The 15,042-nt window shown below is 39.8% G+C and overlaps 1 protein-coding gene across 1 annotated transcript in view; it reads right to left on the reverse strand.

The window, feature by feature from the left end:
• CWC22 (CWC22 spliceosome associated protein homolog) overlaps positions 1–13,622 on the reverse strand; it is a 62,513-nt gene extending 48,891 nt beyond the window's left edge. The window contains exon 1 of the mRNA XM_014482092.2: positions 13,493–13,622. The gene's annotated coding sequence lies outside the window, so the exon portion shown is untranslated. The remainder of the gene's footprint in view (positions 1–13,492) is intronic.
• Positions 13,623–15,042: the final 1,420 nt, after the last annotated feature.

The raw sequence follows: 15,042 nt of genomic DNA on the forward strand, positions 1-15,042 counted from the left end.
AATTCCAATATACAACTCTTCCTCAAGATTTCTCAGCTTTCCAATTCTGGAGGAGAAACTGGTTATCAATTTGTCTTAAATCATGAGTCAAATACAAGACTCCACAGCTTATCTACTTTGTAGTGAAGAATTTAGGACATAAACCATTTGAAAAGGGAAACATAAATTTCAAATATTAATCCTTAACTCACTGATAAAAAGCACATACATGTATGTAAAAAACAAAAAGCAGTATCAGTGCTTTTTAAATCTGAGAAATTCTGGGCACAATTATAGGGAGAAAATTCTTACTCATAATGCACTGATGGCCAGAGTACAGGCTTTTTGGAGCTTAGGACATCAGCCATGATAATTAAAGTAACAGTATTTACTATAATGGGCTTCCCAGGTGGTGCTTTTGGTAAAGAACTTGCTGCCAATTCAGGAGATATAAGAGATGGGGGGTTCGATCCATGAGTCAGGAAGATCAACCCACTCCAGTATTCAGAATCCCATGGACAGAGGAGCCTGACAGGCTGCAGTCCATAGCATCGCAGAGTCGGACATGATTGAAATGACTTTAGCATGCATGTATCTGCTATAACATGATCACAAACACAAATTTAAGCACTGAACTGGAGTCATGCAGATGACAAAATATGTTCATGAAATACTTTTATTATCCTTAAAATGAAAATAAAACATGAAAAATTGATAGGGCAAGAAAAGAAAAAACCTGCATCAGAATTCAGTCTTCCTATGTAAACTAGATATGTATCTGATAACAGTAATTGTTTCAATGATTATGTACTTTTCAAGTTAAAAAATGCATATACATAGACTGGCATAAACAGTAAAAATTTTCTTGCCCGTAGGCTTAAATATCCTATTAACTGTGAGATCTGGAACATATTTTATGTAAAAATTAAAAGCCTAGAGAACTGTTAATGTCCTTACTATTCATAATTTGTCCCTACTCCTGGGATGATACTATACAATACCTCAATAGAGGATTCCATTCTCTTCTATTTTAATAATGTTGTTATACAAATTAATTGGGGCTTCCCCGGTGGCACAGTGGTAAAGAATCTGCCTGCCAATGTAGGAGACACAAGAGACATGAATTGGATCGCTAGGTCAGGAAGATCCCCTGGAGTAGGAAATGGCAACCCACTCCAGTACTCTTGCCTGGAAAATTCCATGGACAGAGGAGCCTGGAGAATGACAGTCCACGGGGTACGACTGAGCACGCACGCACAAACACACCCCGCTGGCACCACGGATTAACTGAGTCACTTTTTGTCCACAGGAGCTTCTGCCCCTTCCTTACATTCACCAAGACTCCCTCTGTGAACTAGGCTCAAGAACTGAATTGTCCAAAATGAACCTCAAAAGAATCTAATCTAAGTAAAAGACTCTGCCTGGTACTCTTTACTTTTTGCAGGGAATATGCTGGTGGATACTGCTGCCATCAATCACCTGTGACTCATTTTCAGGACTTCTCTGATCCAGAAGGGGAAAACACAGAAGACAGAACAAGGCCCTCCTTCAACAGACGCTAGACACCAGTCACTGCCACAGACTCATTTGCATTATTTTTGTCCTTGATCCTCTTATTTTTTTTTCCCCTCTCTGCTAGCTGACACTTCTAAATCAGCACTATACAAAAGAACTTTCTGCACTAATGGAAAGGTTCTTTTTCTGTACTGTCAGTAGCCACTATACCAATACAATAGTCACTGGCCACATGTGGCTATTGAGAACTTCAAATATACCTAGTGGAAATGAGAAAATTTATTTTATATGATTTTAATTAAGTTTATATTTAAACATTAATAGCTACATGTGGCTACTGGTTACCATACTATACAACACAATTCTAAACGATTAGTAGACACTAGAGGCTTTTAGTCAGGGCATTCTGAATCCTTGTTTTGACAGTCTCCAGATACGATATGCAAATTTCTCCAAGCCAGGCTTCAATAATACATGAGTCGTGAACTTCCAGATGTTCAAGCTGGTTTTAGAAAAGCCAGAGGAACCCGAGATCAAATTGCCAACATCCGCCGGATCATGGAAAAAGCAAGACAGTTCCAGAGAAACATCTGTTTCTGCTTTATTGACTATGCCAAAGCCTTTGACTGTGTGGATGACAACACACTGTGGAAAATCCTGAAAGAGATGGGAATACCAGACACCTGACCTGCCTCTTGAGAAATCTGTATGAAGGTCTGGAAGCAACAGTTTGAACTGGACATGGAACAACAGACTGGTTCCAAATAGGAAAGGAGTACATCAAGGCTGTATATTGTCACCCTGCTTATTTAACTTATATGCAGAGTACATCATGAGAAACGCTGGGCTGGAAGAAGCACAAGCTGGAATCAAGATTGCTGGGAGAAATATCAGTAACCTCAGATATGCAGATAACACCCCCTGTATGGCAGAAAGTCAAGAACTAAAGAACCTCTTGATGAAAGTGAAAGACGAGAGTGGAAAAGTTGGCTTAAAATTCAACGTTCAGAAAACTAAGATCATGGCTTCCAGTCCTATCACTTCATGGCAAATATATGGGAAAACAGTGGAAACAGTGGTTGACTTTATTTTTGGTGGCTCTAAAGTCACTGCAGATGGTGACTGCAGCCATGGAATTAAAAGACACTTCCTCCTTGGAAGAAAAGCTATGACCAACCTAGACAGAATATTAAAAAGCAGAGACATGACTTTGCCAACAAAGATCCGTCTAGTCAAGGCTATGGTTTTTCCAGTAGTCATGTATGGATGTGAGAGTTGGACTATAAAGAAAGCTGAGCACCAAAGAATTGAGGCTTTTGAACTATGATGTTGGAGAAGACTTGAGAGTCCCTTGAACTGCAAGGAGATCCAACCAGTTCATACTAAAGAAAATCAGTCCTGAGTGTTCATTGGAATAACTGATGTTGAAGCTGAAACTCCAATACTTTGGCCACTTGATGTGAACAACTGACTTATTTGAAAAGACCCTGATGTTGGGAAAGATTGAGGGCAGGAGGAGAAGGGGACGACAGAGGATGAGATGGTTGGATGGCATCACTGACTCAATGGATGTGAGTTTGAGCAAACTCCTGGAGTTGGTGATGGACAGGGAGGCTTGGCATGCTGCAGTCCATGGGGTCACAAAGAGTTGGACACAACTGAAAGACTAAACTGAACTGAAGATATGATACTAATTAATTCTTCAGATACTGTCAAAAGTTAAAAAAAAAAAAAAACAACTCATAACCAATTATGGGAAAAGTCATTTGGTTATTTTCCATGACAGATTCAGATTATGAGAAATAAGGAATATAATAATCCTCACCGTAGAGTTTGTCTATGTTTTAATCATCAATGTGTGATCCCCACAGTCTGCTATGATGATAAATAATCATTTTACATAAACAACAAGAAAAGCCTAGTATTAGAAGTATTATTACCATCACAAACTTCATATACAATCCTGGGCCACTGAACAACAGTGCAGATAGTGATTGACCACATCTCCAGAAGATAAATGATCTATCCTTTAGCTTAGACTGAGTAACCAGAAGGGGTACTGATAAAATGGAAAAAAAGAAAAACAAACCCTGCTGACAGCCAAGAATTGACACCGACACAGAAACCACAACTTTTAGAATGGATTTCCACTAATTTGCAAAAGAGAAAAACAAGCTGCAGCCCATGGGGTCACAATGAGTTGGACACGACTGAGTGACTCAACTGAACTGAAGTCATCATATGGAACATGGATTATCTGAGGTCAATTCTGTTCAGTCCCATCTGACCCATACAGAATGATGTGGGCATGCACTCATGTGTTCTTAAGATACGCCCACTTACTGTTCCACCAACTCTTTAGTTTACAAATTCTCTCTTGTCAACAAATGCCTGCAAGACCAGATACCTGGTGAGCACTAAGTACATTATTGGGGATTTTTTTATTGATGGGCTTTAACATACAAGACAAATGAAGCACTTTCTTCAACAATTCGATGACATGGGGGACAAAAAAAGAAAGAAATGGGTGGTACAACTGTTATAAGAGGCTTAACAGACTTAACACATGTAATATGTGGACTGTGTTTAGATCCAAAGTTGAACAATTTGCCCTACTCTATGATGGGGTGTGTTTATATAGTAGGATCCATGCTAACTTGAAATGAGCACTAACTCAGTTGACCAACATCCTCTATGCAGTCTTCCTTCCAAATAAAGGAGGCAGACTGGAGGTCTCTTCCCTTAATGGGGGACAAAATAATGGAAGAGCACATTTTCTAGTCCAGTTTAATAGTATGAACTTGCTGAAAAGCATTATATGCACATCATGGTTTTCTGGGTAGAAGAATGAGAACAGGGTGGGATCTGGACTTTCAGAAATACTTAAATCCATACAGATAAACGTATTTTCAACCCAAGAGAACTTACCTTAGCATGTACCTAAAATAAAATGTATTTCAAAATCAGCCTTTACCTATATCGTCCGACTCTTTGCGACCCCATGGACTGTATGTAGCCTACCGGGCTCCTCCGCCATGGGATTTTCCGGGCAAAGGTACTGGAGTGGGGTGCCATTTCCTCCTCCATATACCTATATAGTGTATACTGTATACCTATAGAGCCTTTACCTATATAGTGTGCCCAAACTGATAATAAAGGAGATAGTCTAAACTCTAGTACCAATAATTTATAAACATTCAAAAGCATTTTTCTCAACTGTAAAACATGTTTTCCAATGAGGTAAGTCATTTTAAAATAATGTGATGGTTAGTGACCCTTGGCTGACAGGAATGATACAACAGTGAACACAGCTTGCCCAATGCTGTGCAGAACCAGCCAAAGGGAAGAATGCCAATGTGTATAGTAGCTCCACAACACACTAATTTGCCATCTACACTAACAATTCTACAGCACATTACAATGATGTTTCTGAGATATATGAGATGAACTAATTACATACATTTCCTGTGTCAGAAGTCAGAAACATCTAATTTAGAGTCAGATAACAATAGCAACAACAACAAATATATAAAACTGTTATAGTCACAAAGACACTATACCAGGTACTTCATTTCTATATTCTTATTCAACCTTCATGGTTACCCTGCTTGTGTGACTTTTTTAAACCTTATTTTTCAATGGGAAAACTGAGGTACAGAGAGTTGAAGCGATGGGTACAAATAAATCACTGCTAGTAAGTGACAGAGCTAAAATTCAAGAAAGTTTATCTGATGCCAAACCATCTGATACTGCATCCCAAGGAAAATAGCAACATTAGTAAGCTGATGCCAAATTGGTAAACTATAAAATGTAAAAAGACACAATCTATATATACTATGCATAAAATTTTCCTAAACTGATCCATTCAAAGTTCCAGATAGTAAAGGTTTTGATGTTAATATAATGAGGCCCTACTATTTTTTTTAACATGAATAATAATGTTAAGGATCCCTTTATTTAATTTGCATATCAAGAATTCACTGTGACCAGGTACAATATGAGCAAATAAATCACTTGACTACTGTGCAATATCTAGTATTTTCCTTGACAATCCCTCTAGGGTCTAAAACCTGGTTTCTCTTCTCATCCGACACACACACACACACACACACACACAACCTGGTTTCTCTTCTCATCCTACACTCACACACACCTGGCAATTTTTAATGCCTTTAATTTGAAATTATCTCACCCATTTAAGTTTACTGAGTTTTCTTTCTGATCAGTGTCATCTTTCACCTTTCTACCCTTCAACCGTCATCACCAAATACTTTTCTGGCAATCAAGTACAATCTGTTACATTTCTATGTCCCAAAACATAAGAGTGAAATTGATAATACTATAGACTGCTATCCCAGTTCTAACAAAATATGCATAAAGTACTATCATCGTCCAGATTTATACAGAATATGCCTGCAGGGAAATTCTGAGAGTTCAATATGTGCATGCTTGATACGTAGACTAATTGGAAATTCCTGCAATGAGAGTAATTTATCTAGAGTTTATAGTTCTCACTGCTCTTCTTAGCATCACTGTGTGGATTTCATGATGAATTATTAAATTTCTCTCTCCTTGTCACAAGTAAGTCACTCAGCAAAACCACACCTGCTCTCCTGAGCAAGGAGAATATTTTATAATAAGAAGATGTTGTTTCAGCAAGCATCAGAAAGCAAAATACTTAATAAGATTTGTAAGAAGACTGCTTTAGTAACTGGAAACTATAAAATTATACATTCTGCAATTATCTCAAAAGTTCAAAAAACAGGAAAATATTCAATTAATTAAGGCATTACTTTCTCAATTATTTCAAAATAAAACATCTACTACTGTCCCTTAGGTATCTTCAACCCATGTTCGAGGAACTTGTGGAAATATACTATCATAAAATTGTTAAAAGAAAGTCGATTTCCTTTAGTTTGCTCTTCTGCATTCTACATAGGAACAGTAAGCATGGCAAACTCCAAACATTATAAGAGAGTTTAAAACAAAAAACAAAATAAGAAAATGGAATAGTAAATAGCATTCAAATTGAAAGCTAGTGCAAATCTGTTCTTAATACAAAAATGTAATGGAAAGGTGGTGTTGATGGAATCCTTGGAAAAATTTCCAAATAGGACACAAACCGATGACCCTTCCAAATACTCATTTTCCTTTTCAAGGAACAGATAGGAATAACAGATTGGCCACAGTTCTTAAGCATGAATGACAAGATTGCCATGGCCAGTCCCTATTTGTACTAGAGGAAAAAAAAATTGTTTAAGAAAACTGCTTCCTTCTTTTTTCTTGCTATTTTTTGGAATACATACATATTAGCAAGAAATTTGCCCCATGATATGCCACATAAGAAAAATATTTGATACTGTAATTCAATTTCAGCACAGGTTCATAATACCAAGAAAATAAAAGGGTCAAAACTTTTCAAGAAAAGTCACAAGAGTGACAGTCCCTTACCTGCTATTCTGAAATCCGAAATGTCCTAAAAATACAGATTTTTGGTAAACTCATTTGACAGCAAAATTTGACATGCACTAACTCAAGACTTTATGTGACTCTTCACATGATGTACTATAGAAATATTACATGTATTTGAGTAGATGATGTTGCCCTGGGATCCCAAAAGGGGGATTACTTAATAAATATATCTGCACTGTATTCTCTCTGTAGAAATCTGAACAAATTCTGAATGTCAAATCAGAATTATCAATACAAATGCAGAAATGCAGATCTGTCCTCCCTGCCTGCTTTCTGGTACACTACAGTACACCAGGTGTGTGCTTGGACGCATAACCATCTGAATGACTGAAGGTTACCACGTAGAAGTGACAGGCTTAGAAGCTGTGCAGATAGTATTAGATATTGTTTGGGTTTTTAAACAATGAGGAATAAACAACATAAACACTTCTGACTGGTCTTTGACTCTATGTAGGGAAGACAGCACCAACTTGGGGACTTCTTAAGACAGTGAGACTCAGATGAGTAAAAAAAAAAAGACAAAATCTAAAAGTCTTGTCATTTTTTAAGAACTCAGTGACACCAACGCGTGTTGTGTGTTAAGTCGCTTCCGTCATGTCTGACTCTTTGCGACACCACAGAATGTAGCCCCCCAGGCTCCTCTGTCCATGGAATTCTCCAGGCAAAAATACTGGAGGGGACTGCCATTTCCTTTTCCAAGACCAATATTCATACCAAAAATCACTCATTATAAACTGAAAGTGTTAACCCCCATTCACTTCCCACACCATGAAGCCAATCCATATTAGTCTGTGTTTAAGTTACCAAAGAAATTAAAATGATAATGATCATATGAATATGCTACCTAAACTTTTTTTAAGTCTTTTTCTGGTACATAGGAAGATCCAGCCTTTTCACTAGAATGCAGGCTCTATGAGAGCAGGAAGTTGTTGATTTTTGTTTCAAAATCTCTATCAGCTACTTCTGGATTTACAGTATTGATTTCCAAATGAGTTAGTTTTAAAGAAAAATTCTATATGTTGAACTTATTTACTGATTCATTTAAATATAATTATGACATATATGGGGCAAATTCCCTTTATGCTGCCCCCTCTCTAATTCCATTCTCTTTCTCTACACAACCAAGCTTTTTCTGGTAGATGAGTTCACATAAAGCACCTCTAATTCTTAATCTCCCATTAACCCCTTTTACCAGTCTGGTTTCCACTCTTGGGATTCCACAGTATGTATCAAGGTTACCTAATGACTTTCTTGTTGCTAAATCTAGGGGCCACTTCCTTCTTCTATAACACTGTGTCTAGCACTTGGTACTGCTAACCACATTCTTGAAGTTCTCATTTCTCATCTTACACCAAAGACACCAAGTTCACTGGTTTTGCTTTTGTCTCTTCTTCTGTCCACCCCTCTAACATTTTACCATTCCACAGAGTTTAATCTTTGCTCAGGGATTTTGTCTGTTTTGTTCATTATTATAATCCCAAAAGTTTCTCAATACTTGTTAAATGAACAAATGAATAGTCCTTAACTTTCCTTTCTCCACATTCTCTCTGGAAGACCATCTCCACTTCCACATCTTAGGCTAATATTCATAAGAACGATTTTACTTCATCCAATCTTTTCTACAGTGTTCCAAAGCTTTATCTCCAAATGCCTATAGAAACCTCCGTGTGGATGCACCAAAAGCCCGCTGAACTAGACGCCCAAGTTGGAACTCATTTCCTCCTCTCCTCAAACCAGCACTTCCTCTAAAATATTACCTGTAAAACTAGCCACGTGACAATTTCCTCATTCTGTGTCAGTCATCAAATCTAACTGATCCTACTTTCTCAGTTAACAGGAGACAGAATCAAATCTGCCCATTTCCCACCACCGCCCCATTCTCTCTGCCATTGTATACAGGAAAAAATTAAGGGGAAGGTTCCATTTAGGGAAGATCCTATAAGATAATCCCTAGTTTCATTTTAGAAGAAGGCAAAATAGTTTTGACCTCTCTAATAAGATTTCTCATAGGTCTTCTTTATCTCCAGACTATAAGGACTTTCCCAACTTGCCACTAAAAAACATAGGGCGCCACTGCATTCTACCCACACAGAGCAAAAGGATTCTGTAAATACCTGCAATGCTGCCTGGAGAGAAATCCAGGCCTTAAATTAAAAGCACATCCCACTACAATATAACTGTATTATTTCACACTTTGGAAATTTCCTTCTAAATTTTTAAAATGAAAATTCTGTCTCAATGCTTACTGTATCTACCATCAGTCTCCTTATATTATTCTTTAATAGAAAAGAGTTTTTGGTAGCAGTTCTTCTTGTTAACTCAATAAAAATAAATCTTAAGGGATGTCTCTGGGGCTTCCCAGGTGGTGCAGTGGTAAGGAATCCGCCTGCCAATACAGGCGACGCAAGAGATATGAGTTTGATCCCTGGGTCAAGAAGGTACTCCTAGAGCAGAAATGGCAACCCCACTCCAGTATTCTTACCTGGAAATTCCATGGACAGAAGAGCCTGGTGGACTACAGTCCAGGGGGTCACAAACTGTCAGACACGACCGAGCACACACAAGGGACATCTCCACTGCTGCTAGGCCTTTAACCACCTGACCTCAAACCCTGTTAAGCCCACCTCATCTTGCCTTCTAGTTCCCTACACTTCACTTGGTTCACAGCTCAAGTGGCCAGCAGCAGAATTCAACTTTCCTCACTAATCCCAGCACCTGATTCACTGAACAAATATTATCAGTATGGGTTTTACTGATCTGTGATTAAGTTAAATTTATACCCATTGTAACGACAACAAAGAAGAGACAAAAAACCTTATATGTAAAACCTACATAACCCTCACCACTTAATATATACCTTGTCTGGCAAAGAAGTATCTCCAGTGCTTCTAACCACCCACTGAACAGTACTTTTTTCATTTTGTCTTTAAAGTTTGCATTTGTGAGGAAAGTCTCCTTTGTGAGGTTTTTTATAACTGAAAAAAATTTTTATGGGAGAAACAGGAAAACAGAATGAAAAGAACTGATATTTATATTAAAAAGTGGTTCAGAAAAACACTTAGAAAAAGTAAACGGTTGAGAAAAAGCAGGATGGTCATGGTCTTTTTCTTTTTACTTTACCCCCAATTCTCTGGAAGCAAGTTAAGAATAGAGGGTCAAAGGCAGTGTCTGTATCTTGTGAGGGGAGACATGTTAAGCTGCACACAAGGCACTGAGGGCTGAGACAGAGTTCCTATTATCAGGCAGAGCAGAGAGATCTAAGTGCTACAGCAATGTTATAAACACAATACTACTAGAAAAATGGAAGGGCAAGTAAGTGGGTCTGGGGAACAAAGAAAGAAATCGGTCTAGAAGCTGCATTGTGAAGGACAAGTAGGTCATTCAGGCAATGAGACAGCACGTATAAGGACTCAGAGGCGTGAAAGACCGCGTAGAACACTGGATCCCTGAAATTCTTGGTCACTGCTATATATCCAGAACTTACGACAGTGCACGCTACTTAATAGGTTCCAATTCTAAAATCAAAGATAAAAGGCAGTGTGTAAGCTTTTGATGATTGTTCCTAATTCTTCCTATGAAGAACTCCCTATAATGATATCTGACAACTTCTTTACCATGGAATACCACAACAGTCTTGTCCCACATATCAACCCCTACTTCTAGGAATGGCCAAGCTGTTGTCATCAACAGTATCAAGACAGTACCATGAGGAGCCAAACCTTACCTGTCTTCACTGCCACCCTCCCTCGGTTAACCTGGAGAGTAGCTTTAATATCCTTCCCTATTGAGATGAAAAAAGTATCAGTTCCTTTCCTACCAGTTCCAATCCAAGAGGAAATCTGACCCTCAAGGTGTAGTGACTTCAAGTTACTAAAACAGGTCTAACTGCCGAGAACGTTGCATGCCTTCATTCATACCACTTTGTTCCCCCCTCCCCAAAAAGCATTCATCAGCTTGCCTTACTTAAGTATAAGGGCCAGATATGTTCTCTCAACTCTCACAGTACAGCTTTGAAGGTGGGCTTGCTGATGATTAAATGATAGAGCCACTTAGTAAATCATATTCTAAATTTTAAAGACAATTTGAGGGGGTGGCCTCTACAGAGATGTTTATAAAGTAGCCCCTAAATACAGCACTACATTCTAGACCAGAGGCTCCTGTCATCATGTCTAGAATAAACCTATCCTGATAAACTAATTCAGGAAAGGACTCACAGGGTAGCTTTCAAGGTGAAAGTACTGAACTCTTGTCTGATCCATTTATGAGTTGGTGTGATCACTCACCTAGAGCTAGACATCCTGAAATGTGAAGTCAAGTGGTCCTTAGGAAGCAACACTACAAACAAAGCTAGTGGAGGTGATGGAATTCCAGCCGAGCTATTTCAAGTCCTAAATATGATGCTGTTAAAGTGCTGTATTCAATATGCCAACAAATTTGGAAAACTCGGCAGTGGCCACAGGACTGGAAAAGGTCAGTTTTCATTCCAATCCCAAAGAAAGGCAATGCCAAATAATGCTCAAACTACCACACAATTGCACTCATTTCACATGATAGCAAAATAATGCTCAAAACTCTCTAAGCCAGGTTTCAACAGTACATGAACTGAGAACTTCAAGATGTTCAAGCTGGATTAGAAAAGGTAGAGGAACCATGCACTCATTTCACATGATAGCAAAATAATGCTCAAAATTCTCTAAGCCAGGTTTCAACAGTACATGAACTGAGAACTTCAAGATGTTCAAGCTGGATTAGAAAAGGTAGAGGAACCAGAGATCAAATTGCTGGATGACAGATAAAGCAAGAGAGTTCCAGATAAACATCTACTTCTGCTTTACTGACGATGCCAAAGCCTTTGACAGTGTGGATCACAACAAATTGGAAAATTCTTCGAGATGGGAATACCAGACCACCTTACCTGCCTCCTGAGTAATCTGTAGGCAGGTCAAGAAGCAAGTTAGAACCAGACATGGAACAACAGACTGGTTCCAAATTGGGAAAGGAGTATCTCAAGGCTATATACTGTCACTCTGATTATTCAACTTATATGCAGAGTGCATCATGCTAAATGCAGGGCTGGATGAAACACAGCTGAAATCAAGACTGCTGGGAGAAATATCAATAACCTCAGATATGCAGATGACACCACCCTCATGGCAGAAAGTGAAGAACTAAAGAGCCTCTTTATGAAAGTGAAATAGTGAAAAACTTGGCTTAAAACTCAACGTTTAAAAACCAGATCATGGCATCCAGTCCCATCACTTCATGGCAAATAGATGGTAGAACAAAGGAACTACTGACACATTTTCTTTTGGGGGGCTCCAAAATGACTGCAGCTGGTGACCGCAGCCATGAACTTAAAAGATGCTTGCTTCTTCGAAAAAAGGCTATGAAAAACCTAGACTGCATATTTAAAGCAGAGACATTACTTTGGTGACAAAGGTCAGTCTAGTCAAAGCTATGGTTCTTCTAGTAGTCATGTATGGATGTGAGAACTGGACCATTAAGAAAGCTGAGTGCCAAAGAATTGATGTTTCTGAACTGTGGTGTTGGAGAAGACTTTTGAGAATCTCTTGGACAGCAGAGAGATCCAACCAGTCAATCCTAAAGGAAATCAGTCCTGAATATTCATTGGTAGGACTGACCTTGAAGCTGAAACTCTAATATTTTGGCCACCTGATGCGAAGACACGACTCAATGTAAAAGACCCTAATGCTGGGAAAGATGGAAATCAGGAGAAGGGAACGAGAGGACGAGATGGTTCGATGGCATCACTGACTCAATGGACACCAGTCTGAACAAACTCCGGGAGATGGTGAAGGACAGGGCAGCCTGGTGTGCTGCAGTCCATCGGGTCGCAAAGAGTAGGACACGACGGAACGACTGAAAAACAATTTATGTAGGGATAAAGGATAACAGAGGAAGAACACACGTAATAATGAACGAACAGTCCTCAGAACTACGTGGTAAATGATGAAAAAGAAACGACTCATGATATTTTGAAGAAGCAGTCACAAAAATACTTCGCCGGAAAGAGGAATGAGAGGAGAACTTCCACAGCTTTTTAATAAACCAGGGTTTATTAATCTCACACCTATGGTTCGGGGCCCAGGCACTAAGAAAGGGGCCTGCGGCCCCGAACCAAGGACTCGAGAGGCTCCAAGTGATCCGCGCCCAAAACACACCTCACACGAAAGGAAAGGGTACCCGCGCTGGTGCTGGATTTCACAGTAAAAGCCAACGCGGAGAGACAGTTCCAGGAACCTCCCCTGTCCGCGCAGGCACTCTCCATCCCACCGCGCAGTCCCCATCCCACTCGCTGGGGCTCTTCCGCCCGACCGACACTCACAGTCCGAACTCGCGGGCCACCGCGCGGCGGGAGACCCAAGCGCACCCGAAAACCGCCCACGGCCGTACCAGCGAGCCCGCACCTACTCCTGGGCCCCCTTCATTTCCTACCCGGCCCGGCAACCTGGAACCCCAACTCCAACTCGCTGCCTGCAGCGAGTCTACGGACTTCGGTAATTACCTGGAGCTCCACCGCGCCGCCATTACACCGGAAGCACGTCACTTCCCTTTCCCGGGCCCCGCAGTAGGAAGAAGGCGGAACGTGAAATACATACTAACCTGAGGCTAAACTGACTCTGATGCGTTATTGTATTAACTTATTTTAAACATTGTTTTGTAATACCAGATTCAGAGCCGTCGATCCGGCCACACTTTTCCCTTCCCAAGACAGCGACAAAAGAAACACAAACTACAAAACCCATAACCCACCGCCAATGCAGGCGGAAATGAGGCGCTCAGTTGTAGGCTGAGAAGGCAGCAATGCACGACGGGAATTATAGTTCTTCTGGATAAGGAGCATAGAGTTCGCTCTGGGAGCTCACGGGCCACCTAGTTCTGTCTTAAGATTTTTTAAAGTTTACTGTAAACTTAATTCTCTGCAGTTGACAAAAAAGGAGACCTTAGTGTAGCCACTTTTCTGTGAAAATCTTAAGGAAACAAGACACCTTTTTAGACTTTTTACAATAGTTAAACCAAGAACCAAAACAAAAATGTTACCAACTGTAACAAATGTTAAGTGCCTACCAGGTTACAAGATTGCAAGCCTAAGTCAATAGGAAAATATTGGACCACCAACGGAGTGAAGTAATGAGGAAGAAATTAACTTTGCAGATAAGATGATGCCTCTGTTTTAGGTAAAGGTACCAACCAGCTGGCGAGACACAGGAGAAAATTTTCGGACTGACTTGGAAATAGAAGTCTGAGGTGATCAGTAGAAGCATTTTCTTAATCTTGACTTTTCAAAAGTTACAAAACATAAATGTTAAACTACTTGTTACTGTTTTGGAAACTTCAGTTCAGTCAGTCCTGTCCGACTCTTTTTGACCCCAAGGACTGCGGCTCGCCAGGCCTCTCTGTCCACCTCCAACTCCGGGAGTTTACTCAAACTCATGTCCATTGAGTCGGTGATGCCATCCAACCATCTTATCCTCTGTCGTCCCCTTCTCCTCCCACCTTCAGTTTTTCCCAACATCAGGGTCTTTTCCAATGAGTCAGTTCTTCGCATCAGAGGGCCAAAGTATTGGAGTTTCAGCTTCAATATCAGTCTTTCCAATGAACACTCAGGGCTGATTTCCTTTAGGATGGACTGGTTGGATCTCCTTGCAGTCCAAGGGACTCTCAAGAGTCTTCTCCAACACCACACTTCAATTCTTTGGCGCTCAGCTCTTTTTATAGTCCAACTCTTATACCCATATATGACTATTGGAAAAACCATAGCCTTGACTAGACGACATCTGCTTTTTAATATGCTGTCTAGGTTGGTCATAACTTTCCTTCCAAGGAGTAAGTATCTTATAATTTCATGGCTGCAATCACCATCTGCAGTGACTTTAGAGCCACCAAAAATAAAGTCAACCACTGTTTCCACTGTTTCCCCATCTAATTGCCATGAAGTGATGGGACTGGATGTCATGATCTTAGTTTTCTAAATGTTGAGATTTAAGCCAACTTTTTCACTCTCCTCTTTCACTTTCATTAAGAGGCTTTTGAGTTCCTCTTCACTTTCTGCCA

Source organism: Bos mutus, chromosome 2, assembly GCF_027580195.1.
Source record: "Bos mutus isolate GX-2022 chromosome 2, NWIPB_WYAK_1.1, whole genome shotgun sequence".
Taxonomy (NCBI): Eukaryota; Metazoa; Chordata; class Mammalia; order Artiodactyla; family Bovidae; genus Bos; species Bos mutus.